At 38.0% G+C, this 26,413-nt stretch overlaps 1 long non-coding RNA gene across 1 annotated transcript in view; it reads left to right on the top strand.

Annotated features, from left to right (window-relative positions):
- LOC147579014 (uncharacterized) overlaps positions 1–26,413 on the top strand; it is a 236,871-nt gene that overhangs the window by 125,501 nt on the left and 84,957 nt on the right. The window contains exon 2 of the long non-coding RNA XR_015253119.1: positions 542–700. This is a non-coding gene — a long non-coding RNA (uncharacterized LOC147579014). The remainder of the gene's footprint in view (positions 1–541; positions 701–26,413) is intronic.

The raw sequence follows: 26,413 nt of genomic DNA, 5'->3' as shown, positions 1-26,413 counted from the left end.
CTTTTATATCTTGGTTGATCCTTTGGCTGTTTAGTAACATGTTGTTTAACTCCACTAAAGCCTCATGTTTCTTGGGTTTTTTTTTCCATTTTTTTTTCTGTGATTGATTTCTAATTTTATACTGTTATGGTCAGAAAAGATTCACAATATGATTTTACTATTCTTTGTTGAGACTTGTCTCATGGTCTAGCATGGGCTCTATCTTGGAGAATGTTCCATGTGCACCAAAAATAATGTGTGTTCTATTGTTTTTGAATGGAATGTTTTGTATATATCTGTTAAGTCCGTATAGTCTAATGTGTCATTCAAAGACACTTTCCTTATTAATTTTTTCCTGGATGATCTATGAATTGATGCAAAAGTGTGTTTAAGTTCCTTATTATTACTATATTACTGTCAATTTCTCTTTATGTCTGTTAATATTTGCTTTATATATTTAAGTGATTTGTGTTAGGAGTATACATATTTATATTTTCTCCTCTTGTTGGATTGACTCCTTATCATTATTATTTTTGAAAATTTTTATTTATTTTTATTTTAGAGAGAGAAAGCGCATTGGGGAGCAGCAGAGAGAGGGAGACAGAGGATCCAAAGTGGGCTCTGTGCTGACAGTGGAGAGCCCAATATGAAGCTTAAACTCACAAACCATGAAATCATGAGCTGAGCCAAAGTTGGACACTTAACTGGCTGAGCTACCCAGGTACCCCCCTTTATTATTATATAGTCCCTCTTTGTCTCTTTGTCTTCTTTATTTTTGAGAGAGAGAGAGAGCATGAGCAGGGGAGGCACAGAGAGAGAGGAGACAGGGTTCCGAAGTAGGTTCTGTGCTGACAGCAGACAGCCAGATGTGGGGCTCCAGGTTACTAACCAGCAGATCATGACCTGAGCCAAAGTCGCATTCATAACCCACTGAGCCACCCAAGTGCCCCAGATGTGTCTTATTTTTTATCCATTCTGCCATTCTCTGTATTTTTATTGAAGCATTCACACCATTAACATTTAAAGTAATTATTAATAGGTGTGTGCTTATTGTCATTTTGTTAATTTTTTTCTGGTTTTGTTTTTTGCAGTTCTCTGTCCCCTTTTTTTTTGTACTCTCTTTTCTTGTGATTGATGTCTTTTTTTTTTTTAAATAAAATAAGGGTCCAAATTTATTTTCTTTTTGCATGTGAATATCCAGTTGTTTCCCAGCACCATATTTTTAAAAAACTATTCTTTGCCCACTGAATTATCTTGGCACAATTCAATTTATCAAAAACTTGGACTCTGAGTTCTATATCGTTGACCTATATACATCCTTATGATACACCCTGTCTTGATCATTGTGGCTGTGTACTAATTTTTTAACTTTTTTTTTTTTTTAACATTTATTTATTTTTGACAGACAGAGAGAGACAGAGTGCAAGCAGGGGAGGGGCAGAGGGGGAAAGAGTCACAGAATCCAAAGCAGGCTCTGGGCTCTGAGCTGTCAGCATAGGACTTGATCCCACAAACTGTGAGATCAATGACCTGAGCTGAAGCTGAATGCTTAACAGACTGAGCCACCCAGGTACCACAGCTTTGTACTACCTTTTGAAAGAAAAAGTGTAAATCCTATAATTTTGTTCATTTTCAAAATTGTTTTGGCTTTTATGGGTCCCTTGCATGTCCATATGGATTTTGAGATGAGATTGTCAATTTCTCCAAAAACCCCAGCTGGGATTTAGATAAGGATTGAGTTGAATCTGTACATCAGTTTGCCCTAATTAATGCCCTTTTAATTCCTTCTTAATAATAAATCTTTTGATTAATGAAACTGGGATTTAATTCCATTTATTGAGGCTTTAAATTTCTTTCCACAGTGTTTCATAGTTTTCAGTATATAAAGCTTTTACTTTGTTATATTTACTTCTCTGTATATTGTTCTTTTTTATGCTATTGTAAGTGGAATTACATTCTTTTTAAAAATTTTAATTCTTGGGGCGCCTGGGTGGCTCAGTTGGTTAAGCGTCCGACTTCGGCTCAGGTCACGATCTTGCGGTCTGTGAGTTCGAGCCCCGCGTCGGGCTCTGGGCTGACAGCTCAGAGCCTGCAGCCTGCTTCGGATTCTGTGTCTCCCTCTCTGTCTGCCCCTCCCCCATTCATGCTCTTTCTCTCTCTGCCTCAAAAATAAATAAAGGTTAAAAATTTTTTTTTTTTTTAAATTTTAATTCTTGTTAGCATCCAAGTGTTTTCTATATCAGTTTATGAGTTTCAGCTGTACCATATACTGATTCAACAATTCCATATGGTACTCAGTGCTCATCAGGAGAAGTGTACTCTTGGGGTGGACTGGGTGGCTTAGTAGGTTAAGCAGCTGACTTCAGCTCAGGTCATGGTCTTGCGGTCTGTGGGTTTGAGCCCCACGTCAGGCTCTGTGTTGGCAGCTCTGAGCCTGGAACCTGTTTCTGATTCTGTTTCTCCCTCTCTCTCTTCCCCTCCCCTGCTTGCTCTCTGTCTCTCTCTTTCAAAAATAATAAACATTAAAAAATTAAAAAAAAAAAAGAGAAGTGTACTCTTAATCCAATCACCTATTTCCCTCATCCCTCCACTCTCCTTCCTTTCTCTCCTCTCCTCCACCATCCATTTGTTCTCTATAGTTAAGAGTCTGTTTTTTGGGTTGTCTTCTTTTTTCACTTTATTGGTTTTGTTTCTTAAATTCCAAATATGAGTAAAATTATATGGTATTTGTCTTTCTCTGGGATCATTTTGTTTAGCATTATACTATCTAGACCCATTCATGTTCTTGCAATTGGCAAAATTTCATTTTTTTATGGCTGTTTTTCTATTTATGTATATATACCAATTCTTCTTTATTATACATCTATTGATGGACACTTGGGCTGCTTCCATTATTTGGCTGTTATAAATAATGCTGCTATAAACATAGTATTTACATATGTATCCTTTTGAAATATATCCTTTTGAAATATGTATCCTTCTGAAATAGTGTTCTAATATTTTTTGGAGAAATACCCATTAGTATGATTACTGGATCATATGGTAATCAGTTTTTAACTTTTTGAAGAACCTCCATATTGTCTTCCACAGTGGCTGCATTAGTATGTATTCTCACCAATGGTGCGTGAAATTTGCTTTTTCTCCACATTCTTTCTAATCCATGTTACTTCTTGGGTTTTGATTCCAGCCATTCAGACAGGTGTGAGGTGATACCTCACTGTAGTTTGATTTGCGTTTCCCTGAGATGAGTGATGTTGAGCATCTTTTCATGTCTGTTGACCATCTGTATGTCTGCTTTGGGGAAATGTCAGTTCATGTCTTTTGCCCATTTTTAAGTAGAAATATTTGTTTTGTTTTGTTGTTTTTGGTGCCCATCTGTATAAGCCTATTATATATTTTGGATATTAACCTTTTATCAGATATATTATCTGAAAATATCTTTTCCCATTCAGTAGGTTGTCTTTTAGTTCTGTTGATTGTTTCCTTTGCTGTGCAGAAGCTTTGCATTTTGATGTAGTCCCAGTAGTTTATTTTTGCTTTTGTTTCCCTTGCCTCAGGAGATATATGTAGAAAAATATTATCTCCAATGTCAGAAAAACTACTGCCAGTGTTATCCTCTAGGATTTCAATGGTTTCAGGCTTCACAAATAGGCCATTAATTCATTTTGAGTTTATATTTGTGTATGGTGTGAGAAAGTGATCCAGTTTCATTCTTTTGCACACAGCTGTCCAGTTTTCTCAACACCATTTGCCGAAGAGACCATTTTTTTCCCATTGCATATTTTTGCCTCCTTTGTTGAAAATTAATTGACCATATAATCATGGGTTTATTTATGGGCTCTCTATTCTGTTCCACTGACCTATGTGGTTTTGTCTGTACCAGTACCATAATGTTTTGATTACCACAGCTTTGTAGTATATCTTGAAATTTGGAACTGTGGTACCTCTAGCTTTGTTCTTCTTACTCAAGATTGCTTTAGCTATTTAAGGTCTTTGGTGGTTCCATACAAATTGTAGGATTGTTTGTTCTTTTTCTGTGAAAAATGCTGTTGGTATTTTGATAGGGATTGAATTAAATCTAGATTGCTTTGGAGAGTATATACATTTCAATAATATTTGTTCTTTTAATCTATGAGCATGGAATATGTTTCCATTTCTTTGTACTATCTTCAATTTCTTTCATCAAAGATTTATAATTTTCAGAGCACAGGTCTTTCACTTTCTTGTTTAAGTTTATTCCTTGTTATTTTATTATTTTGAGTGCAATTATAAATGAGATTGCTTTCTTAATTTCCTTTTCTGCTTTATTACTGATGCGCAGAAATGCAACAGAATTCTGAATATTTCCTGTGACTTTACTGAATTCATTTATCAGTTCTAGTAGGGTTTTTGTGGAGTCTTTCAGGTTTTCTATATATAGCATCACACTATCTGCAAAGAGTGGAAGTTTTACTTTTCTTTACCAATTTGGATGCCTTTTATTTGTTTTTATTTTCTGGTTGCTGTAGCTAGGACTTCCAGTACTGTGTTGAATAAAAGTGGTGAGAGTGGACATTCTTATCTTGTTTCTGACCTTAGGGAGAATGCTCTCAGTTTTTCACCATTAAGGATGATGTTAGCTGTGGGTTTGTCATATATGGCCCCTATTATGTTGAAGTATGTTCCCTCTATACCTCCTTTGGTGAGGGATTTTGTCATGAATCGTTGCTATAATTTATCAAATGCTTTTTCTGCATCAATTGAAATTATCATAGGATTTTTAATCTTTTCTTTTATTGATGTGATGTATCACATTGGTTGATTTGTGAATATTGAACCACTCTTATATCCCAGGAATAAATCCCACTTGATTATGGTGAATGATTTTTTTAGTGTATTGTTGGACTTGGGTTGCTAATATTTTGTTGGGGAGTTTTGCACCTATGTTCATCAAAGATATTGGCCTGTAGTTCTTCTCTTTTGTAGTGTGTTTATCTAGTTTTGGTGTCAGGGTAATGCTGGCCTCATAGAATGAAATTGGAAGTTTTCCTTTCTTTTCTATTATTTGGAATAGTTTGAGAATAATAGGTATTAACTCCTTTTTAAATGTTTGGTGACACTCACGTGTGAAGCCTTCTGGCCCTGGACTTTTGTTTGTTGGGAACTTTTAAATGACTGATTCAGTTTTATTGCTGGTAATTGGTCTGTTCAAATTTTCTATCTCTTCCTGATTCAGTTTTGGGATATTATACATTTCTAAGTTGTCCAAACTGTTGGCATATCATTTTTCATAATATTTTCTTAAAATCTTTTATATTTCTGTGGTGTCAGTTGTTGTTTTTCCTCTTTCACTTCTGATTTTATGAGTCCCTCCCCCTTCTCTCTCTCTCTCTCTCTCTCTCTCTCTCTCTCTCATGAGTGTTACTAAAGTTTTATCAATTTTACTGATATTTTTAAAGAGCCACCTGGTTTCATTGTGGTTTCATTTTAATGACCCATCCTGATCTATTGATCTATTGTGTTTTTAGTCTTCTATTTCATTATTTCTGTGCTAATCTTTATTATTTACTTTTATCGCTCCTTTAAGGGTAATGTTAGGTTATTTATTTCATATTTTTTCTTACTTATTTAGGTAGGCCTGTATTACTATAAACTTCCCTCTTAGAACAGCTTTTCTTATATCCCAAAGATTTTGGATCCTTGTGTTTTCATTTTCATTTGTCTCCATATAATGTTTTATTTCCTCTTTGAGTTCTTGGTTGACCATTCATTGTTTAGTAGCATCTTATTTAACCTCCATGTATTTGTGTTCCTTCAAGATTCTTTTTTCTTGTAATTGATCTCTAGTTTCATAGCATTCTGGTTGGAAAAGTTGTATGATAGACTTCAATCTTTTTGAGTTTGTTAAGACCTTTTTGTGGCCTAATCTTTGATCTATTCTGGAGAGTGTTCCATGTGCACTTGAAAAAGATGTATATTTTGCTGTTTAGGATAGAATGTTCTGAATATATCTGTTAAATCTATCTGTCCAATGTGCCAGTCACACATTTTGTGTGTGTGTGTGTGTGTGTGTGTGTGTGTGTGTGTGTGTGTGTTTATCCATTTTGTCACCCTATGTTTTTTGTTGTTGTTGTTGTTAGTGTTTAGTCTATTTACAGTCAAAGTAATGAATGATTAATAGGTGTGTATTTATTGCCATTTTGTTACCTGTTTTATGTTTGTATTTGTAGTTCTCTGTTCCTTTCTTCCATTGCTCTCTTCTCTCATGATAAATTGGCTTTCTTTAGCGATATACTTGGATTCTTGTTATTTTTTGCATATCTATTACTGTTTTTTTGATGTTGATTTGTGGTTACCAATTGGTTTGTATATAACCTCCTCTGTATAGCAGTCTATATTTAGCTGATGGTTGCTTAAGTTTGAATCCATTCTTTATTCATTTCTCTTCCATATTTTAGTTATATGGTATCATACCTTAAATACTTTTATTTTGTGAGCCCCTTGACTGAATTTTATAAATATACTTATTTTTACTGCTTTTTGGCTTCTTAATTTTCTTTCTCTTACTTATGGTCTTTGTTTTCCACTCAAAGCATCCCCTTAATATATATGTATGTATGTATGTGTGTGTGTGTGTGTGTATATATATATATATATATATATATATATATATATATATATATATATATATTATGGTTTAGTGGTCAGTGGTCACAAATTCCTTTAACTTTCCTTTGAGGAACTTTTTATCTCTGCTTCTATTCTGAACCATATCCTTGCTGGATAGAATATTCTTGGCTGCAGATTTTTTTTTTTTTTCTTTCTGCCACTTCCTTTTCTGACCTGCAAAGTTTCTGCTGAAAAATCTGCTGATGGCTCTATGGGATTCGCCTTGTATGTAACTGTCTTCTTGTGCTGCTTTTAAAATTCTGTCTTTATCACTACTTTTTGCTATTTTAATTATTATGTATTTTGGTGTGGACCTCCTTGAGTTGATTTTTTGGGGTTTCCCTGTGCCTCCTGGATCTGGATTTCTGTTTTCTTGCCCAGATTTGGGAAGTATTCAGTTATTATTTCTTCAAATATATTTTCTGCCACATTTTTCTCTCTGTTCCTTCTGGGATACATATAATATAAATTTTATGATGTTTGATAATGTTGCTGAGTTCTCTAAGTATGTTTTCATTTTGTATAACTTTTTTCTCATACCTGCTCAGCTTGATTACTTTCCATTACTCTGTACTCCAGGTCATTGCTTCATTCTTCTTCTTCTATCCTACTATTTATTCCATCGAGTATGTTTTTAATTTCTATTATTGTGTTCTTCATATCTGATTGTTTCTTTTTTTTCTCTTTGTTAAGAGTCTCACTGATGTCCTCCTTCCTTCTCCAGTCCAGTGTCTTCATAATAATTAAATCAAATTCTCTATCTAGCATATTACTTATACCCCATTTTGCTTAGGTCTCTTGCTATGATTTTGTCCCATTCAGTTCATTTGGGGTATATTCCTCTGTTTCCTCATTTTGTCAAACTCTGTGCTTGTTTCTATATGTTAGGAAAGTCAGCTTTGTCTCCTGCTCTTGAAAGTAGTGACCTTATGAAGAAGAGGTCCTGTTGTGTCCTGTAGTGCAGTGTCTCTTTTTTATTGGAAACGATCATTTCAGAGGTGTCTTCTATGTGTTACATGCATTCTGCTATTGTGGCTGAACTGCTTTTTCATTCAGTCCAGTCATCTGCCATGGTCTCTTTGCTTATCATGGACAGTGTTTGGTTCTTGTGGTGTTAGTGGGCCAGTCTGGGGCCACCTTGGGCTTGAGTTGTGTCAGAGAAGGCATTTGCCATAGATGTAGTAGCACCAAACTGCAGGGTACTATCCCTATTTTGTCCCCCAAGAAGCTTTTGTTGGTGGGCAAGGCCTGCAATCATACCAATTGTCTGTCCCTATCCCACTGCTAGAGCTGTAGCATGACTGGTGTGTGTGGTTATCTTTCTTTCTGCCCAGGGCAGGAGTCTCTTTGGAGTGGTGCTGGCCTGCTAGGACACTTTTCATGCTGCTAGGTTTATGGCACCACTTTGGATGGGATCCAGCCATGAGTGCCAGTACAGCACTGCCAGTACTGAGGCTGGCCACGTTGAAGGGGGTAGATCTGCAAAGTGCAAGGTTTGGGAGACACAGTGTTAGTAAGGTCTGCACTGGTTTTCTGCGGGAGGAGACCCACCGTGCTGGGACTGAGTCAGTCCTAGCTATAGGGGATGGATGTGCTCAAGTATAGGGAGGCAGTGTGTGGTATAAGCAAGTTAGGTAGGGTGCTGTGCTGATTCCTGTAGGTAGCCATGTGTTTATGCTGGAAGGGTGGGGGAGGGAAATGGTGCCTGTCAGCTCCTTTGCTCCTAGAGGTGTCCCCCAAAGATCTCTGTTCCTCCAGGACATGCTCTCAGATTAATAAGTAACTCTCTCTCCCAAATGCTCCAGGTGTTTTTCAAACTGTAGCTTCTATACTGTATCTCTGCAGGCTGTTTATTGTGCTGTCTCTTTAAAGGTAGGGATTCAGTTTTCTTTTGTCCCACTGACTCTCCCAGAGCTGAGATGGCTGATTTTTTAAATCCCATATTTTAACTCCTACTGGTTGTGCAAACTCACAAAATTTAGCATCTGGTTTTCAAAGACAAATATTATGGGAGTTAATCTTCCCAGGGCAGGCTTTTCAGTGTGATAGTCTGTTTCTTTCCCCTCTTTGCATCAGCAGCTCATTCCCTCAAATGGACAGTCCCACAGATCTGTTTAGTTCTCAACCACGTCTCTGCCCTTCTTGCCCTCTTTGATGTGGGCTTTTCTTTACATTTAGTTTTGGAGTTTGTTCTGCCAGTCTTTGGGTCGTTTTCTGGGTTATTTACTCTGGTGTGAGTTTTATCTAGTTGTATCCATGGGATGAGGTGAGCTTAGGGTCCTCTTGCTCCACCATCTTCCCAGACTCTTCCCTGTGATTGATGTCTTTCTATAGTGTTATGCTTGTCTTTCTCTTTATTTTTAGTGTATTTATTCAAGGTGTTGGGTTAGTGGTTACAATAGGTTCATAAATCACATCCTAAGTATACCTAAGTATACAGCACTATATACTGTACTAAGTTTATGGTCACTTAAGTCAAACAGATTTTAAAACAATTTATTTATTTTTTATCCCCCCCCCCATGTTTTACATATATGCTACATCTTTGTATGAGCAATTTACATCTTTGATTCATAATTCTGTTACTTCTTTTTTTTTTTTTATTTTTTTTTTATTTATATATGAAATTTATTGTCAAATTGGTTTCCATACAACACCCAGTGCTCATCCCAAAAGGTGCCCTCCTCAGTACCCATCACCCACCCCCTCCTCCCTCCCACCCCCCATCAACCCTTAGTTTGTTCTCAGTTCTCAACAGTCTCTTATGCTTTGGCTCTCTCCCACTCTAACCTCTTTTTTTTTTTTTTTTTTGTTCCCCTCCCCCATGGGTTTCTCTTAAGTTTCTCAGGATCCACATAAGAGTGAAACCATATGGTATCTGTCTTTCTCTGTATGGCTTATTTCACTTAGCATCACACTCTCCAGTTCCATCCACGTTGCTACAAAAGGCCATATTTCATTTTTTCTCATTGCCACGTAGTACTCCATTGTGTATATAAACCACAATTTCTTTATCCATTCATCCGTTGATGGACATTTAGGCTCTTTCCATAATTTGGCTATTGTTGAGATTGCTGCTATGAACATTGGGGTACAAGTGCCCCTATGCATCAGTACTCCTGTGTCCCTTGGATAAATTCCTAGCAGTGCTATTGCTGGGTCATAGGGTAGGTCTATTTTTAATTTTCTGAGGAACCTCCACACTGCTTTCCAGAGCGGCTGCACCAATTTGCATTCCCACCAACAGTGCAAGAGGGTTCCCGTTTCTCCACATCCTCTCCAGCATCTATAGTCTCCTGATTTGTTCATTTTGGCCACTCTGACTGGCGTGAGGTGATATCTGAGTGTGGTTTTGATTTGTATTTCCCTGATAAGGAGCGACGCTGAACATCTTTTCATGTGCCTGTTGGCCATCCGGATGTCTTCTTTAGAGAAGTGTCTATTCATGTTTTCTGCCCATTTCTTCACTGGGTTATTTGCTTTTCGGGTGTGGAGTTTGGTGAGCTCTTTATAGATTTTGGATACTAGCCCTTTGTCTGATATGTCATTTGCAAATATCTTTTCCGATTCTGTTGGTTGCCTTTTAGTTTTGTTGGTTGTTTCCTTTGCTGTGCAGAAGCTTTTTATCTTCATAAGGTCCCAGTAATTCATTTTTGCTTTTAATTCCCTTGCCTTTGGGGATGTATCAAGTAAGACATTGCTGCAGTTGATGTCAGAGAGGTCTTTTCCTGCTTTCTCCTCTAAGGTTTTGATGGTTTCCTGTCTCACATTCAGGTCCTTTATCCATTTTGAGTTTATTTTTGTGAATGGTGTGAGAAAGTGGTCTAGTTTCAACCTTCTGCATGTTGCTGTCCAGTTCTCCCAGCACCATTTGTTAAAGAGACTGTCTTTTTTCCATTGGATGTTCTTTCCTGCTTTGTCAAAGATGAGTTGGCCGTACGTTTGTGGGTCTAGTTCCGGGGTTTCTATTCTATTCCATTGGTCTATGTGTCTGTTTTGGTGCCAATACCATGCTGTCTTGATGATGACAGCTTTGTAGTAGAGGCTAAAGTCTGGGATTGTGATGCCTCCTGCTTTGGTCTTCTTCTTCAAAATTACTTTGGCTATTCGGGGCCTTTTGTGGTTCCATATGAATTTTAGGATTGCTTGTTCTAGTTTCGAGAAGAATGCTGGTGCAATTTTGATTGGGATTGCATTGAATGTGTAGATAGCTTTGGGTAGTATTGACATTTTGACAATGTTTATTCTTCCAATCCATGAGCAGGGAATGTCTTTCCATTTCTTTAAATCTTCTTCAATTACCTTCATAAGCTTTCTATAGTTTTCAGCATACAGATCTTTTACATCTTTGGTTAGATTGATTCCTAGGTATTTTATGCTTCTTGGTGCAATTGTGAATGGGATCAGTTTCTTTATTTGTCTTTCTGTTGCTTCATTGTTAGTGTATAAGAATGCAACTGATTTCTGTACATTGATTTTGTATCCTGCAACTTTGCTGAATTCATGTATCAGTTCTAGCAGACTTTTGGTGGAGTCTATCGGATTTTCCATGTATAATATCATGTCATCTGCAAAGAGCGAAAGCTTGACTTCATCTTTGCCAATTTTGACGCCTTTGATTTCCTTTTGTTGTCTGATTGCTGATGCTAGAACTTCCAGCACTATGTTAAACAACAGTGGTGAGAGTGGGCATCCCTGTCGTGTTCCTGATCTCAGGGAAAAAGCTCTCAGTTTTTCCTCGTTGAGGATGATGTTAGCTGTGGGCTTTTCATAAATGGCTTTTATGATCTTTAAGTATGTTCCTTCTATCCCGACTTTCTCAAGAGTTTTTATTAAGAAAGGGTGCTGGATTTTGTCAAAGGCCTTTTCTGCACGATTGACAGGATCATATGGTTTTTCTCTTTTTTTTTGTTAATGTGATGTATCACGTTGATTGATTTGCGAATGTTGAACCAGCCCTGCATCCCAGGAATGAATCCCCCTTGATCATGGTGAATAATTCTTTTTATATGCCGTTGAATTCGATTTGCTAGTATCTTATTGAGAATTTTTGCATCCATATTCATCAGGGATATTGGCCGGTAGTTCTCTTTTTTTACTGGGTCTCTGTCTGGTTTAGGAATCAAAGTAATACTGGCTTCATAGAATGAGTCTGGAAGTTTTCCTTCCCTTTCTATTTCTTGGAATAGCTTGAGAAGGATAGGTATTATCTCTGCTTTAAACGTCTGGTAGAACTCCCCTGGGAAGCCATCTGGTCCTGGACTCTTATTTGTTGGGAGATTTTTGATAACCGATTCAATTTCTTCGCTGGTGATGGGTCTGTTCAAGCTTTCTATTTCCTCCTGATTGAGTTTTGGAAGAGTGTGGGTGTTCAGGAATTTGTCCATTTCTTCTAGGTTGTCCAATTTGTTGGCATATAATTTTTCATAGTATTCCCTGATAATTGTTTGTATCTCTGAGGGATTGGTTGTAATAATTCCATTTTCATTCATGATTTTATCTATTTGGGTCATCTCCCTTTTCTTTTTGAGAAGCCTGGCTAGAGGTTTGTCAATTTTGTTTATTTTTTCAAAAAACCAACTCTTGGTTTCATTGATCTGCTCTACAGTTTTTTTAGATTCTATATTGTTTATTTCTGCTCTGATCTTTATTATTTCTCTTCTTCTGCTGGGTTTAGGCTGCCTTTGCTGTTCTGCTTCTATTTCCTTTAGGTGTGCTGTTAGATTTTGTATTTGGGATTTTTCTTGTTTCTTGAGATAGGCCTGGATTGCAATGTATTTTCCTCTCAGGACTGCCTTTGCTGCGTCCCAAAGCGTTTGGATTGTTGTATTTTCATTTTCGTTTGTTTCCATATATTTTTTAATTTCTTCTCTAATTGCCTGGTTGACCCACTCATTCGTTAGTAGGGTGTTCTTTAACCTCCATGCTTTTGGAGGTTTTCCAGACTTTTTTCTGTGGTTGATTTCAAGCTTCATAGCGTTGTGGTCTGAAAGTATGCATGGTATGATTTCAATTCTTGTAAACTTATGAAGGGCTGTTTTGTGACCCAGTATATGATCTATCTTGGAGAATGTTCCATGTGCACTCGAGAAGAAAGTATATTCTGTTGCTTTGGGATGCAGAGTTCTAAATATATCTGTCAAGTCCATCTGATCCAATGTCTCATTCAGGGCCCTTGTTTCTTTATTGATCGTGTGTCTAGATGATCTATCCATTTCTGTAAGTGGGGTGTTAAAGTCCCCTGCAATTACCACATTCTTATCAATAAGGTTGCTTGTGTTTATGAGTAATTGTTTTATATATTTGGGCGCTCCGGTATTCGGCGCATAGACATTTATAATTGTTAGCTCTTCCTGATGGGTAGACCCTGTCACTATTATATAATGTCCTTCTTCATCTCTTGTTACAGCCTTTAATTTAAAGTCTAGTTTGTCTGATATAAGGATGGCTACTCCAGCTTTCTTTTGGCTTCCAGTAGCATGATAAATAGTTCTCCATCCCCTCACTCTCAATCTAAAGGTGTCCTCAGGTCTAAAATGAGTCTCTTGTAGACAGCAAATAGATGGGTCTTGTTTTTTTTATCCATTCTGATACCCTATGTCTTTTGGTTGGCGCATTTAATCCATTTACATTCAGTGTTATTATAGAAAGATATGGGTTTAGAGTCATTGTGATGTCTGTATGTTTTATGCTTGTAGTGATGTCTCTGGTACTTTGTCTCACAGGGTCCCCCTTAGGATCTCTTGTAGGGCTGGTTTAGTGGTGACAAATTCCTTCAGTTTTTGTTTGTTTGGGAAGACCTTTATCTCTCCTTCGATTCTAAATGACAGACTTGCTGGATAAAGGATTCTCGGCTGCATATTTTTTCTGTCTAGCACACTGAAAATCTCGTGCCAATTCTTTCTGGCCTGCCAAGTTTCAAAAGAGAGATCAGTCACGAGTCTTATAGGTCTCCCTTTATACGTGAGGGCACGTTTACCCCTTGCTGCTTTCAGAATTTTCTCTTTATCCTTGTATTTTGCCAGTTTCACTATGATATGTCGTGCAGAAGATCGATTCAAGTTACGTCTGAAGGGAGTTCTCTGTGCCTCTTGGATTTCAATGCCTTTTTCCTTCCCCAGTTCAGGGAAGTTCTCAGCTATTATTTCTTCAAGTACCCCTTCGGCACCTTTCCCTCTCTCTTCCTCCTCTGGGATACCAATGATGCGTATATTATTTCTTTTTAGTGTATCACTTAGTTCTCTAATTTTCCCCTCATATTCCTGGATTTTTTTATCCCTCTTTTTCTCAGCTTCCTCTTTTTCCATAACTTTATCTTCTAGTTCACCTATTCTCTCCTCTGCCTCTTCAATCCGAGCCGTGGTGGTTTCCATTTTGTTATGCATTTCGTTTAAAGCGTTTTTCAGCTCCTCGTGACTGTTCCTTAGTCCCTTGATCTCTGTAGCAAGAGATTCTCTGCTGTCAGCTATACTGTTTTCAAGCCCAGCGATTAATTTTATGACTATTATTCTAAATTCACTTTCTGTTATATTATTTAAATCCTTTTTGATCAGCTCATTAGCTGTTGTTATTTCCTGGAGATTCTTCTGAGGGGAATTCTTCCGCTTGGTCATTTTGGATAGTCCCTGGCGTGGTGAGGACCTGCAGGGCACTTCCCCTGTGCTGTGGTGTATAACTGGAGTTGGTGGGCGGAGCCGCAGTCAGACCTGATGTCTGCTCCCAGCCCACCTCTGGGGCCACAGTCAGACTGGTGCGTGCCTTCTCTTCCCCTCTCCTAGGGGCGGGATTCACTGTGGGGTGGGGTGGTCTGTCTGGGCTACTTGCACACTGCCAGGCTTGTGATGCTGGGGATCTGGCGTCTTAGCTGGGGTGGGTAGGCAAGGTGCACAGGGGCAGGAGGGGCAGGCTTAGCTTGCTTCTCCTTAGGTGATCCACTTCAGGAGGGGCCCTGTGGCAGCAGGAGGGAGTCAGATCCGCTGCCGGAGGTTTGGCTCCGCAGAAGCGCAGAGTTGGGTGTTTGCGCGGAGCGAGCAAGTTCCCTGGCAGGAACTGGTTCTCTTTGGGATTTTGGCTGGGGGATGGGCGGGGAAGATGGCGCTGGCGAGCGCCTTTGTTCCCCACCAAACTGAGCTCTGTCGTCCGGGGGCTCAGCAGCTCTCCTTCCCTTTGTCCTTCAGCCTTCCCGCTTTCTGAGCAGAGCTGTTAACTTATGACTTCCCAGACGCTAAGTCGCGCTTGCTGTCGGAACACAGTCCGTCAGGCCCCTCCGCTTTTTGCAAGCCAGACTCGGGGGCTCTGCTTGGCCGGCGAGCCGCCCCTCCGCCCCGGCTCCCTCCTGCCAGTCCGTGGAGCGCGCACCGCCTCGCCGCCCTTCCTACCCTCTTCCGTGGGCCTCTCGTCTGCGCTTGGCTCCGGCGACTCCGTTCTGCTAATCCTCTGGTGGTTTTCTGGGTTATTTAGGCAGGTGTAGGTGGAATCTATAATTCTGTTACTTCTAATTGTGGCCTTTTTTCCCCCTAAGGAAGTCCCATGGACATTTCTTATAAAGCTGATTCACTAGTGATGAGCTCCTTTAACTTTTGTTTGTCTGGGAAACTTTTTATCTCCCCTATTGTAAATGATAACCTTGTCAGGTGGAGTATTCTTGGTTTTGGTTTTTTGTTGTTGTTGTTCCTTTTAGCTCTTTGAATATATCATGCCACTCGTTTGTGGCCTGCAAAATTTCTCCTCAAAAATCACTGGATAGTCTTATGGGGTTTCCTTTGTACCTAATTTTTTGCTTCTCTCTTGATGCTTTTAAAATTATCTCTTTAACCTTTAACATTTTAATTATTTCGTGTCATGGGTGGATCTCCTCAGGTTCATCTTATTTGGAATTCTCTGTGCTTGCTGAATCTGGATGTCTGTTTTCTTCCCCAGGTTAGTAAAGTTTTCAGCTATTATGTCATCAAATAAGTTTTCTGCCCTTTCTCTGTCTTTTCTCTTTTTTGGGTTCCTATAATATGAATGTTCATTCACTTGATGCTTTTTTTTCTTTTTACTTTTCAGCTTGGGTGCGATCATTACACTGTTTCCAAATCGCTGAGCTATTATCCTGTATCGGCTAATCTACTGTTGATGATCTCTAGTGTTTTTTCATTTCAGTTATTGTTATCTTCAACTCTGATTGGCCTTTTTTTTTTTTTTTTTGGTATTTTCTGCCTCTTTGTTGAAATTCTTACTGAGTTTTTCCACTCTTTTTTCTAGTCCAGTGAGCATATTTACAATGATTACTTTAAACTCTTTATCAAACACATTATTTATCTCTATTTCATTTAGTTCTTTGAGATTTCATCTTGTTTTTTCATTTGGAGCATATTCCTCTGTCTCTCCATTTTGCTTGATTTTCTGAGTTTGTTTCTATGAATTATATGGAACATGTACTTCTCCTAAATTTGAAGAAATAGTCCTATATATATATATATATATATATATAGTCATCTCCTTTGTAGACTGTATGTGCCTGGTGACTTTAGCTAGTTGGCTGGAGCTGTGGCTGATGTTGTCTGGGGGTTCCAGGGCACTCTGTGATAGGCTGCCCTGGTGGGAAGGCTGGAGCTAAAGTATGCGACAGGGTGGTTCCAGGGTTTTCCATGTGAAGGGCACACTGGCAAGATAATTGAAGCTAAAGTAGGTATAAGCTAGGGTATCCTGGGGTTCTCTACACAGAAACTGCCTTGGTGAGGTGGTTGGATCCAAGGCAGAATGCAGGCCAAGGAGTCCCAGGGTGCTCTGTGCAGGGGCACCTTGGTAGTACAACTGTAGCTGAAGTGGCATGGTCTGGCTTGGTCCCAGGGCTCTCTACACAGACAGCACCCTGGGAGGATAGCTCAAGATGAAGGGGGTGCAAACTACAGCATCCTGGGGCTCTCTAACTAGCGCACATCCTGGTAGGACAACTGAAGCTGAAGATTGTGCCAGCCAGAATGTCTCAGGGTGCTCAGTGAAGTGGATGCCCTGGTTGAGTGACTAAAGATGGAGTAGGCACAGGCCAGGAGTTCCTGTGTTGCTCCACCCTAGTAGAGCAGCTAGAGCTAAAGCAGGTATAAGCTAAGAGGTTCTGGAACACCCTCCCCCCCACCCCGTGAGGGTGCTCTAACAAGCCATCTGGAGCCAAAATGATGTGGGCCTAGAATGTTCTAGGGGTGGTTTTCATGTGGTCACCATGGCACCATGACTACAGCTGTAGTGAGCATTGACCAGTGGTATCCCAGTGTGCATTGGCCTGGGATTACCTTGGTGGGATGGCCAGAGCTGATATGGATTAGGGACCTGGTGCTCACTGAGGCAGTAGGCCAGTTAGGGTACCTGGACCCTGTTCCCATCCATGCTTTCAAGGTAAAGGGAGAATGTAAACCATGGTTCTTGCCAGCCCCTCTGATCCAGAGTGTTTCAGCAGCAGCCCCACCATTTGACAGGGTCTAGGGCTAGATCCTCTATATTCTAGTTACTCTTTTAAACTGTGGGCTTTTATTTCTGACCCCAGGGTGTCTGGGGCAGTATGGGCTATGGGCTCATGGCTCACTGAAGTGGCTGGCCAGCTGTGGTGCCTGGACCTTGTTCCCTTCTGTACTATCATTGTGAATGAGGAACATAAACCATAGTGCTTGCGTAAACCATAGCCCTTCTGATCTGGAGAGAATTACAGCAACTCCCCTTCCTTTTGTGGCATTCTAGGACTGGATATTTTATATGCTAGTTTTTATTTTAAACCCAGGCTTTTTTTTTTTTTTTTTTCCTGTGCTCTAGGGCAGACAAATCTGCTTAGGGTCTTTCAGTACTGTATCTCCCCACTACTGTTCACAACATCAGTAACTCCTTTGTTACTGTGTCTCTGTCTTCTGATTCTCTATGTGGTCTGTCTTTTGTTGTGCATAAGCTGTTGTCAGCCTTCATTCTTCTTCAGGAGGAATTGTTCCATAAATAGGTATAGATTTGCTGTGTTGGTGAAAGAGATGAGTTCGGAGTCTTCCTATGTTGCTATCTTGGACCTGAACAACTCTCTGATCCCTGTTTTAAGCACAATACTGCCCAAGTAATCAATTATATCTTACTTTTATTGATCGTAAACCTTCACAATGCATTATGCACATGGGGAGCATTAAAAAAATTCCAATGCCCAGACAATATTCCAGACTTATTAAATCAGAATTTCTGGTAGTAGGACCAAGGTATCAGTGTATTTTAAGGGTGAATCCAATATGTAGACAGATTTGAGAACCAATGGTTTAGTTGAAGAATCTTTTGCTTGTTTGTTTGTTTTTGATTTGGGGTAAAAATAAGGACTGGTTCCCTAATAGGGAAGAAAGCACCGAGGAATTTAAAAAATGTGCAAAGTACAGAATCTAGGGATTTCCAAAAATGGAACTCTGTTTTGTAACAGTGGATTGAATAAAGGTAGAAATGTGAATTCTTAACCTGTTACTCTACTAGTTTTGTGAGCTCAGAGATGCTATTAAAATTCTGTGCAATCTCGGGGCACCTGGGTGGCTCAGTCGGTTAAGCCTCCGACTTCAGCTCAGGTCACGATCTCACGGTCTGTGAGTTCGAGCCCCGCGTCGGGCTCTGAGCTGATGGCTCAGAGCCTGGAGCCTGCTGCCGATTCTGTGTCTCCCTCTCTCTCTGCCCCTTTCCCGTTCATGCTCTGTCTCTGTCTGTCTCAAAAATAAATAAACGTTAAAAAAAAATTTTTTTTAAATAAAAAAAAAAAATTCTGTGCAATCTCAAGATCTTTATTTCTAATAGGAGTTAAATATACACCCTGTAATTTGTTATAAAGATAGACATAACAAATGTAAGGTAACTGTTAAATTAACAGTTAATATGATATTGTTAATTATAAAGGCTTATATCAGTGGTTGCTTCAAGGCCACTGCAACTCTTAATTGCGTACAATTGTATAATACTCTCTAATTGTGGAATTCTCTAAGGGACAGGCCTCTTTTGCCTTGTCCATGGCTAGAATTGTAGCCCTCCTAAAAAGGCCTGATACAGACTATCACTTAAAAATATTAAGTGGGTGGGGTGCATGGATGGCTCAGTTTGTCAAGCATCTGACTCCCGATTTCAGCTCATGTCATGATCCCAGGGTCTAGATCAAGCCTCGCATCAGTCTCTATGCTGAGCATGGAGCCTGCTTCAGATTCCCTCTTTCCTTCTGAGTCTCTCCCCCAGTCAGCACACACTCTCTCTCAAACGAAGAAAAAATTAAATGGGTGAATAAATAAAAGTGTCAGGTAGCATAATCTTATTGGTATAAAACAGAAGGATGACAGCAGGTTATATGTTTCTTTTGTGCTTTCTTATAATCTCTTTTTCTCTTACTTGATAATATAATAATAACAATATCCTTCTATGAGTCAGGTACTGTTCTAAGAACTTTACAAGATTAGTACTTACAATCCTATGAATTGTGTATTACATTATTTTCCAGATCAGAGTGGTGAGGAATAGAGAGGTTAAGTCATTTTCCATGTCATAGAGATAGAAAGCTGTTGCCTTGGGATTTGAGTTTAAGAGAATAGATCGGCGAATAAATATTATCATTTCACCTGTGCAGAAGTAGCCATTGCCATTTCTATGAACTACTTGAAGTCCTTGAATCAGTTGTTAATCTCTTAAAGTTCCAAACAATTTTAATCCTCTAGGTTTCTTGAAAACTAGTCATAACTGAGGGGAAAAAATTGTGTAAAGAGATATAATCATTATAGTTGCCTGAAAAATACTTTTTACTTTATGATGTTATTAATTTTTATTTGGCTTGGACAAAAACACATGGACTCAAATCAATACTGCTATTATTTCTGTTCTATTTGGATATTCTACTGCTGGAAGCAATGATATATTTAGACTTTTCCTCTTTAATATTATGTCACAGTTCATTAAAGATTTAACAGTCATATTTAAGAGTCTTTACATTGGAACATTAGGTTTTACTTATTAAAAAATGCTCATTACTTGTAAGGTATTCATTAAATGAGAGCTCACAGAGTTTGATTTTCTCCTAAAAAGTAGTGATAGGAAGATGTATGAAATGGATTAGGCAATTTGATTTTCCTTAAAACTCTTTAAAAGATAGAAATCATATCAAGATAAAATTTCTCTGGACAACACAGAACTCAAGAAAACACCAGATATATTTCTGACCTTTAATTTATAATGAGAAAAATATCCTCCAAGTCTGAAGTTACTTTCAGATGGATAAGTAAAACAGTTGATTGCCTTTTAAAGGGTAGGGTTTTTTTTTTTCCAATACTGTATTTATAATAATTTTTAACTGAGTTGTAAGTCTATCTCAGCTTTATTAGTTTTGGGTTGTATGGTTATAGGCAAATAAAGAGTATTGAATTGCAAAAATATTTTCATGTATCTCAGCAAAACACAACTGGAATTGTTGCCATTCCTAATGTTGAGGAAATTGTTGCCATTCCTAATAATATCAATATGTTTGTCCAAGATGGATGGTACATGGTTTTGATGATGAGCGACTGGCCTATGTAAGATTTGGAGAAATAAAATGGCCAATCTCTCTCATTCCAGCAACAGATGTTTCTCTGCTAATATTGAAACAAACATTTCCCTTGGAAACATCTGTCAGAATAACAGGTCTATAACTGAAATGAACGTTGAGGATATTAGAATGTGCCAATTAAAAAAACACTCATTTGCTGAAAAAAAAAAAAAGACGATTTAAAAATAAAAGACTTTGAGGCACATTTAAATGCATAAATCTAAACTATAAATCCCAGTTAACAATATATATCATTAAATGTGTAGAGTATTGCACAACATTATGTGTAAGCAGCTGCTTTTATGTGATATTTAACTTGAAATACTGAATATATCTATTTATGGTTTCTGTTTGTGCACCTTGCCAAACAATATGGCTAATCTTTTAATTTGCATAGTTTTGATTTAATCTAACAAAGAATTAAAACATGATCTATGAAGAAAGTATAAGAGAGATGTTTAATATTTTGGAAAGTAGTATTTAAAAAAAATACTCGTTTTGTGCAGGCATAACATGGAGCTATGTCTCTACAGAGGCCCATACTAAATTTAATTTCAAAAAAAAATAATTTCAAAAAAACACAAAACAAAACACTGAATGTTTTCTTAGAAGTTGACTTCAATGGTGCATAAAACTAAAGAACTTGGATCTCTTCAACCAGTTCAATGTATTGATCTCATTTATCCCATTGGCAAAAATACTTAGTTAATGTAATTCGTACTTACAAAGATTAATTTAATATTGATATACTTGAAAAAAATTACATCTACTCTTTCTCCATAAGTACAACTGCATTTTAAATTGTAATTTTTAAAAATGCTTTTATTTATTTTTGAGGGAGAGAGTGTGTGCACATACATGTGCGCACACAAGTTGGGGAAGGACAAAGAGAGAGGGAGACAGAGGATTCAAAGCAAACTCTGAGCTGACAGCAGAGAGCCCAATGCAGGGCTGAAATTCACAAACTCGGAGATCATGACCTGAGCGGAAGTCGGATGCTTAACCAACTGAGCCACCCAGGCACCCCAAGATGCAATTTTAAACTTTGACTTTTTCATACAGACCCACATCATCAAGTTTTTGTAGTCACCTCTGTGCTTCTGCCCAGATTCACATTGCAGTTCCTCACCTTTCAATCAAGCAAAATGTGACACAGAATCTGTGTGTTTACCTTTTACTCTTAGGCACACAAGGAGACCGCATTTTCCATTCTCCTTACGGTTTTACATGGAATGTGGACAAGAGTGATTAATAAATGTCACTTCAAGGTTCAGCTTCCAAAAATCTATATGTAATATTTGACTCTCTTAATATTTATTCAGTAAATGAATGGAGATACTGGATGAGGTCTGAGCCACAAGAGGTAAAAAGCCTGCTCTTTGAATAATCACCTGAAGTGCTTGCCAACAGGAACATCTGCATTGGAGCAAGGAATACACTTATTATATGTTGCTACTAAGATTTTCAAATTTGTTATTACAGCAGCTAGGATTATTTGCTCTAAGGCACACCAATAAATTACAAATTATCACTCAATGTTTCTATGCAGAATATAGTGTCATTTCAAATTCTAAAATCTTAGAACAGAATTTTAATATGTGTTTCCAGTCAGTTCCCCTTTGCAACATTCTGGTTTTTCTGTTAATGTTATCATCATGCTAGAAGTTAGTTGTCAAATATATATATATATGATGCAACCTCTCTAGTTTGGGATTTCAGTGAGACTGAGAACAGGGGCATTTCAAAATCTGACCATAGAAGAATTAACTCCTCTACAGATATTTGATACATTCAGTTGTTATATTTTATGAGATATGATTTGGCAGCAAATCAAATTCTTTATCATGATATTTATACTATAGTATAACATCTTAGAACTTGGAAAGGCAGCTAGCTAAGGCCATAACAACTATATTCTAGCATAACATAATTTAACATCTTTGAGATTATTGTATTAGTTCATGCTCATCAGAATTCATTAGAATAATGTATTAGTATCGTCATGAAAGCTATCCAGATACTCAGTTCCTGATCTCATGGCAGTGATAACTCATATGGATATCATTGAGGAGTAAGATAAAGAAAGAAAAACCTCCAATCACATGAGTCATGCCATGTCTCTGCATGTAGACAATGTGTGTAATTCTTACCCCCCTCCCCCTTGCTCTTGAAAATAATCAAAGGAATAGCTCCAGACATGTGTATTACAAAGAACTGGTAAGTTTCTACCACTGTGGCAAGGCTGGCAGCTGGGCTACAGTTGTTAGAATGCCAAATGCCAGACGTGGTGTGATTAAATCCAGTATCTAATCATTTTGTTACAGTAAATTCACAAAGCAGTCTGATTACAGCATGCCCTGTCTTCATGGTGGTACACATGTTATACATTTGCTATAAAATTGCTAGTGTGAATTTGTAACCAAAACATATTGTTTAAAACGTATTGTTTATGAAAGAATTGTTTCCTTTATGTTTTTTAAAAACTGATTTACATATTATAGTCCTTCTGGTAAAAGCCATATTAATTAGACACCTAACTATTTTACTTTAGCTTTTGCTTTCGTATTTAACTAGAAGTGCATTTTTTCTGGGTTTTTCTTTATGCCTACAATCAAATTTTCCTATCTAAGATGCAGAAGTCAACTATTTAAAACTATAATATTCAAATAACACTTAGAAGAAATATATATTTACTTATTTTCTGAAATACAAATATTAGAGTTGTTTAATATGTACATATTAACAAGTTTACAAAAATAGATTCTGTAGCTTTAGGATATAATAGAAGAAATAGACTTACAAGTTACTTTAATATCTTGGCCAAGAAAATATATAGAAACATTTTAAGAAAATATGTCACATCATTTTATTTGTTTATGCATACCACACTAATAGGCAATAGAACACATTTATCAAACTCTCTTGACAATGTGTAATACGTTAAATGAATCATTAATACTTGGCTGTGAATCTGTTTTTATAGTGCTCTTTGTTGTCAATAGTAGTGTATTTGCTATAAGTATTCTTTTAGCCCTTTTCTACGTGAGAAAAACGTATCTAAAATTTTACTTCTATTTTTCCTTTGAGGCAGTTTCCTTCCTTATTTTGTCATTGTATTTAAATGTTATCAATCCTGATTAATTGGGAGAAAATCTGTGAATTTTTGTATTTCACTGAGAGGAGATCATGGAATGAAAATTTGGGGTCTATTAATGTATCAAATTAGCCAGAAACATGTTTGTGAACAGAGTCTATTTTAAACTATCAACACACATTTTAATGGATGTTTGCCACAAATCCTGCCATTTATTTTCTAGCTGGACATTTCACATCACACCAAGGAAGTTCCATATTTGGCTCCTTACCTGTGAGCACTCTTCCTGCTCTCACTCCTATGGATTGTGTTGTCTTCAGAGCTATTCTGTCTCTTACATCATGAATTCCTCCTGATTTTTCTCACCAGCTTGTCTTTCCTCTCCACCCAAGCATGAAACATCCAACTCTGTACTCATACTTGGATAAACAGATTAACATGCAAAATTGATCTCAATGTCCCCTTCCAAGCCTACTGCTGCCACACTGATCCTCATTTCAATAAAAAGCATTATCAGATCTTCACTTTTTCAGCCTCCAATCTTAAAAGCCATCCTTGTATCCTTATTCTGTCATACTTCACATCTATTCCATCCATTAATTGTGTAGTTGTAACTTTAAAATATGTCCATAATCTAGCATTCCTTTTTATCTCTAATGCTGTCGTTCTCATCCAAATTACCACCTTCTCTCGTTTTAAACTTTACCCTGCAGTCCTAAGTGGTCCTACCTTTTTTCTACTCTTGCCCCACAGAGAGTCTTTTCACACAGCAGCTGAGCAAATCATGTCAATCTCCACACTGAAAAATTTCCAATGAGCTCATGTAATATTTGGAATAAAATCTGACACCCCAGAGATGCCCTCAAGGCCAATAATTTGGCCATTGTTTCTGCTTTATCTCCTACACTTATTTTATTTGTTTGTTTGTTTGTTTGTTTGTTTGTTAAGTCCACTGCGGCCACTCTGGACTTCTTGCTATTCTTTGAAATGTTCAAGCTCAGTCCACCCCAAGGAATTTGCATTTATATGTTCTCTCGGACAGAATGTTATCTTCAAATTAAAGACTTCTTCCTAAACTTCATTCAGGGTTCTGTTTAAATATTCCCCTTTCCTGGGGCACCTGGGTGGCTCAGTTGGTTAAACATCCATCTTTGGCCCAGATCATGATCTCACAGTCCATGAGTTCAAGCCCTGAATCAGGCTCTGTGCTGACGGTTCAGAGCCTGGAGCCTACTTAGGATTCTGTGTCTCTTTCTCTCTCTGTCCCTCCCCTGCTTGCACTGTGTGTGTGTGCGTGTGTGTGTGTGTGTGTGTGTGTGTGTGTCAAAAATAAATAAACATTAAAAAAAAATTCCCCTTTCCTGGTCATCTCATTCTCCAGCCCCAGTCATTACCTAACCCCTTACACATACTTTCTTTTCTTAATAGCTTTTACCACTACCTAGAATTATAGTGTTTAGTTTTTATTGTCTGTCTTCTCTGTGAAGGTGTTCAGATTGTGTCACCCTAAAATATGGAACTTTCTCACATACTATTTTGAATTAAAGTTACTTGAGAAAAAGCAGGTGCAAGAAGGGCCCTCTGAACCTCTTTTTTTTTTCCTGAGAGTAGGAGATAATACCCCTTCCCTATACCACAAGGAATGAAGACATTCTTATCATCAGAGATGGGGAATCAAGGCTGAGAAATCTGTACACACTAACATTGTGAAGTTAACCCTTACCTTCCTATTCAGTTCTCAACAATTTACTACCTCTAACCCAGCCCCTTAGGGACTTTACCAATATATTGTTTATTTATAAATTCTTAATTGTTTATTTTTAAATTCTTCAATTTATTGTTTATTTGTTTAAGATATAAAAGCTTTCTGCTTGAGTCACTTCTTCAGGTCTTTATTCTTCTGTGAAGGCCTCCGTTTATATGTGAAAATTTACTAAAACTTGTGTGCTTTTCTCCTGTTTCTTACTATGTCAGTTTAATTCTAAGGCTCAGCTGGAGCCTCTTCACCCAAAGAGATTGGAGGAGATCTTTTCCTTCCTTTCATCTATTAAAATTTAACTCTATGAAGTATGGTCTCTGTCTTGTTGACTGTAGTATTTTCATTGTCCTCAAAAGTTTCAACAAATGTTGGCTGAATAAGTAAATAACTAAATCAAACCATAAATTACAACTCATATATTTTTATCATAGCTAGTTGATAATGATCCTTTTAGTTATTCTGATCAAAGTACAATTTATTCTTCTACCTCTGAGCCACTGAAACACCAGGAAAGGACCTACAGTACACAACTCTAGTTTTTTTCATGGTTTCTCTATTAATTAACTGTGTTGATCTGCTTCCAGCTCACCCCTCTGCCTCAGCTACTAACTAGCTTTCAGGTGAAAGTTAACTTTATTGAGCATCATCTGTAGCAGTAATTTTTAAACTTTATCATGTGTCAGAATCACCTGAGAGCTGGGGCACTTGGGTGGCTCAGTTGGTTGGGCGCCCGATTTCAGCTCAGGTCATGATATCCCAGTTGGTGGGTTCGAGCCCTGCGTCGGGCTCTGTGCTGACAGCTCAGAGCCTGGAGCCTGCTTCAAATTCTGTGTCTCCTCCTGTCTCTGTCCTGCTTATGCTCTGTCTCTCTCTGTCTCTCAATAATAAATGAACGTTAATTTTTTTTTTTTAAAGAATCACCTGAGAGCTTATTAAAACACAAATGTCAGGGCCTGTACCCCAGAGTCTCTCCTTTAGTGGGTCCTGGGGTGTGGTTGGAAAATTTGTATTGTTAATTAGCCTTCAAGTATAGCTGATTTTACCAGTCTGGGGACCACAATTTGAGAATCCTTTATCCATAAGAATGGATGATAGCCATCTCCTTTTGTTGACTTCTTTCCAGATAGGCCTGGGGAAACTGCAGTGAAAGTTTTCTGTAGAACAGGATAAGGAATGGGAACCAGGGCTCTGCTAGCTGTGTATATTTGCTGGAAAAGTACAGCTGTGAGAGGAAGTGTCCTGAAGAGTTTTCTGGACAGTATTTCAAATTTCAAATTTGCCAAAATGAGGAAGAAGAGGTTAAAACTGAAAAGGTAGATATAAGAACAAAGAGAAGGACAGAAAGGAGGAGGAAAAAGAAGTGGGAGGGGATTTGGAACAACTG

Source organism: Puma concolor, chromosome B4 (genome assembly GCF_028749965.1).
Source record: "Puma concolor isolate L17-30 chromosome B4, mPumCon1.1.hap2, whole genome shotgun sequence".
In the NCBI taxonomy this organism is placed as follows: domain Eukaryota; kingdom Metazoa; phylum Chordata; class Mammalia; order Carnivora; family Felidae; genus Puma; species Puma concolor.
The sequence above is the reverse complement of the archived record's forward strand: the minus strand, read 5'-3'. Positions and strand labels throughout refer to the sequence as shown.